We start from the raw sequence: 4,817 nt of genomic DNA, 5'->3' as shown, positions 1-4,817 counted from the left end.
ATTTCAAACAATGGCGGTGAAAGGTTCACGTTGGTGTGATGCGGAGGTGGAGTGTTTACTGCAGATTTGGTCGATGAAAAGATTCAAAAACAGTCGACAAGACGCACAAAAACTCTGAGGTCTACGGAAAGATTTGGAAACAAAGCCACGCATCGCCATGACGTCATCAATGCGTGTGACGTGTTACGGCGTAGGCAGCAAGAAGCGTTCTCCGAGTCCCAGGTAGTGTGAGTACAAACGGGCCTGGAGGGGGGGACAAGGACCCTAAAGCACGGGGCGCGGGACGGACACAGTGTGAGTGCGCCCTAAACTTCAGCCAAGGCTTGTTTGAGGCTTTAGCAGTGTTGAGTTCGTCAAATACGTGTGGGTATCTTCATCCTGGCGGTTGTGTGTAGATTTCTTTGCCAGTGTTGTATCCCGGCAACAAACCAACACGTGTCTACTTCCACAGTTAGGTAAAAAGACACTGTGTAGGGAACTGAAACGACATGGATCTCACTGCCGAGGCCTCATATCCGCTTCACTTCACCGCCACTATACACAGGAATAATGATTACTGTGACCATTAACAGTACATGTGGAAATCTATTGTAGGCTATTACAAAAAGCTTTAAAACTACCCTTTAGTGTGAATCATGATGGGTCTTTTTTATACCTCCGTACACAGTATTTGTGTTCGACATGACGCTCGCAGCTACGGTGACAACACAAAAACACTTTTCCTCCGCTCTCGTGGTCTCATCCGTCTCTGCCTCATCCTGTCGTTTTCCTGTTCTCCCTTTCACTTTCCTGCGTCTCTCGCCGCTGCTCTCAGTGAGCGAGTGGGCTGCATATTGATTTTTTTTTAATGTTGAACTTGCACGGCTCTCTCTCTCTCTTTCTTTCTCTCTCTCTCTCTCTTTCCCTCTCTCTCTCTATCTATCTATCTATCTCTCTCTCTTTCCCTCCCTCCTGCTCCTTCTCTCGCCCCCACAGACACAAACTGACGGAGAAGTTGATTAGGAGCAGCTCTAAATATATCCTCCACCTCCTCCACCTCTTCTTCTTCCTCTTCCTCTTTTTCCCTCACCCACTCTCTCTCTCTCTCTCTCTCTCTCTCTCCCACACCGGTTCAATCGCTCATTCTCCGCATGTTCTCTCGCCCGATTCGCCTGGACGCTGCTCTGCCAAGCGCTTTCTCTTCCCCTCTCCATTTCCTTTCCACCCGTTCTGAGCATATCATTTGTCACCCCCCCCCCCCCCCCCACACACACACACACACACACACACACACACACACACACACACACAACAGAGATAGAGATACACAGGCAGTATTGCTGGAAATCATGATAATTTGACAAATTCAGGAGTGATGGGTGAAATCTTGAGAGCTTTTATCTGCAGTGGACATCACATCCATCCTGTAGTTACACATCAATCCTACATTCTTCTGTTCTGCACAAAATACGCACACACACACACACACACACACACACACAAACAGGCAATAACATGCATATGCTCTCCGACAACTCTTGCGGGAAATATGCGGCTTCTTCGCTATGATATATTTCATTTTCTTCACCAGGTAGTCGCTAACTTTGCGTGTCTCTGTTTGTCTTAGGACGACAGTTTGGTTTTTCTATAGCTCTTTCACCGTAAACAGCTTCCCACTGCTTACTGCCAGTAAGGAAGCAGGTGAGAGCCGTGAAGTTGGGCGATTTAGGTTTGATATTTTAATTTTCTGCCCCCAGCAACTCCTTGAAATTACAAAAAAGCATTGTGGAATATTGATTATAGCTAAACTGGATTTATTAGCCGACTTATCACAGACATCTATGTGTCCATGGATATGTCTGATATGTACAAATGAGGAGCTCTTTTCCAAAACGCTATAAATCCATTTTAATAGTTTTCAGGAAAATTACAAAGACATGCACGTGTAAAATTGCCCGTAGGTGTGAATGTTTGTCTGTCTCTGTTCGTCTCTATGTGTCCTGTGATAGACTGGCGTCCTGTCCAGGGTGGACCCCGCCTAACACCCAATGTCAGCTGGGATCGGCTCCAGCCCCCCCGCGACCCTGACAGGGACAAGCGGTTGAAGATGAAAGATGAATGACATTATTTAACATCACTATAAAACATAACCACATTCATAGGTCAGAAAAGACCGAAAAGCATGATAGGTTCTCTTTAAACCTTCTTTATTTTGTAAGATATCATAAAAATTGTTGTGCATAGGTTTTCGTAATATGTTGTGCGGACCTCTTGGTGAGAATACGTTGCTGTATAATGATGTTAAATGTTCTTTATTGGGTTATTTGTAGGGGTAAGCAGCCTTCTGAGTACCTCTGCAGAGTGATATCCGTGCAAAATCAGTGCACAATCCACAAAAAGAAGATGTATTTTTAATTCCAGGTCACAAATATAAATAAATATTGGCCGCCATATTGGAAATCTGTGAGTTTTTCCCTTCTAGAGTCGGTGTTGGTCTCTGGCTGCACTTAAAATCCAATGACTGACTTGAAAATAGCAAATAAACACACAACATGTCATTTATTTTTAAGGATATGAAGAGAAATAATGAATCTAACACATAGAGTAGATGGAAAGAGTGTTTGTGCCTGTGTGTGTGTGTGTGTGTGTGTGTGTGTGTGTGTGTGTGTGTGTGTGTGTGTGTGTGTGTGTGTGTGTGTGTGTGTGTGTGTGTGTGTGTGTGTGTGTGTGTGTGTGTGTGTGTGTGTTCTCGTTCTGCAGTCTTCCGGGTGTAAACGGAGATGAGTTGAGATGGTGTTAGATGGTCCAGATGGGAGAAAGAGCCACTCTGTTTACTCTGCATCTATGTCGGCCGTCCTGGAGGTAAACACAACGCACGAAGGCCGTCTGCAATTCTAGCACGCTGATTGCGGCGCAGGACCGACAAACAAACAAGCTCACTGGGCCGTTCTCCTGGGCGCGTGCGTGAGTGTGTGTGCGCCTTCTCTTTGCGTCCCCACGATTTAAATCTCATTTGCCTTCTCCCGGTTTTACTGAACGCCGAGGCTGATGTGGAGCAGCCAACCGCTCTGCTCATTGTTTGGGTGTGTGTGTGTGTGTGTGTGTGTGTGTGTGTGTGTGTGTGTGTGGGGGGGGGGGTCTCATAAACTGAGCATTTTTCAGACAATGAGCACGTGGGCGTATGGCTTTAGGCATATTTGACAGGATCAAATGACTTACGCAGAAAGGAAAATTCTGTCGTTTATGAAATAATCCCCCTATACTTATTTCATCCACATCCTCTCCTCTGCTTATTTTTCTCCTTTTCCTCTCATCTCCAACACCCCCCCACCCCCCCACCACCACCACCACCCTTTAAATGGATTGAGGTAAAATGTGAATCTGTATTCAGTGGGTGGTTTTAAGATACACTCACTTTGTTTAGATTTGAAATGCACGTCACATATGCATGATGACATAAACCTCAAGGCTTGTCCTCAGATCCGCCTGATTCTGTGAAATAAAGAAGCTGGGGGGGGGAAACAAGGTATTTATCATGCTGATATTGTTTTGGCTCCGTCTGAATGATGAATACATGCGTGTCAATACCTGACTCTGTGTGTGTGTGTGTGTGTGTGTGCGGGGTTGTGTGTGCGTGCGCCAGGAAGAGTCCGAGGATCCTGGATCCCTTTCTGAATGATGGGATCAGTGACTTCGCACAGGCAGTGACAGTGCAGGGTGTGTGCTCACACAAAGGGCAGCTGATTGCGGACCCAGTTCACAGAGTTACGGAGTGTGAATCCGGGTTTGTGACGCGCTCTCGCACCTTTTTCTCCACTTCCCTGACTCACGGGGATGAGTGTGTGTCCAGTTTTCTGCCTTGCCGACCCATTGTTGTCCCAGCTCGACGCGTACAGCACGGATGCTCTGTCAGGACCCCTTGGGCCTGACTTAGGAAGTTAGTTTTAGGCAACAAACCCGCTTGGTTAGGGTTAGGTTATCGTTATGGGTGGGTTTTCCAATAAGTACAATCAACCATGAGGGTGCAAACCCAGTACAGCAAGAATCAATAAAGCGTGCTAACTTCAAATATGAGTGCTACATATAAGAGCAGGATGTCAGTTATTTTTATAGCTAAGTCATCATATGCTTAGCCCAGGTTCGGTCAAAAGAGATGCTTTTTTAACCTGCAGTGGAAGATGTGTAGACTTTCTGCCGTCCGGATGTCGATTGGGAGCTCGTTCCCCCATTTTGGAGCCAGGACAGCAAACACTTGTGACTTAGTCTAGTGACTCTGTGTTTCTCTCAGTGAGGGAGCAGCAAGCTGATTGACCGATGCAGAGTAAGCTGGGCCTGATCCCTTAGTAGCACGGTACACAAGTGCAAGTGTCTTAAAGCAGATGCGAGCAGCTAAAGGAAGCCAGTGAAGGGAGCATGGAGAAGTGTAGTGTGAGAGAACTTAGGGAGGCTGAAGACAAGTCAGGAGGCTGCATTCTGGATGAGCTGCTGAGGTCGGAGGACACGGAGTTACAGTAGTCTACGTGTGAGGCAAAGAGCCTGGACCAGAACCCCGTGCTGCCTTCTGGGTTAGACGATGACGTATCCTCCTGATCTCGAATAACGAGATGTAGAGGAATCAAACTGCTGTCTCCTACGTCTGTTTGATCCATCCGCCGCCCGGCCTCCTGGTCATAAGGCTTAGCCACAGGAGTTTATCTTTCTGATGTAGTCCAACGTGTTCTCATCAATAAGTTTTGTATGACAGGTGTGATATTTCACAGAATATGACGGATTATTTTTGAACCGGCGACCGAAAAAGACGTTTAGGCACCAAAACGACTTTAAGATAAGTAAAAAAA

This window comes from Echiichthys vipera, assembly GCF_963691815.1.
Source record: "Echiichthys vipera genome assembly, chromosome: 20".
In the NCBI taxonomy this organism is placed as follows: domain Eukaryota; kingdom Metazoa; phylum Chordata; class Actinopteri; order Perciformes; family Trachinidae; genus Echiichthys; species Echiichthys vipera.
Note: the sequence above shows the minus strand (reverse complement) of the source record.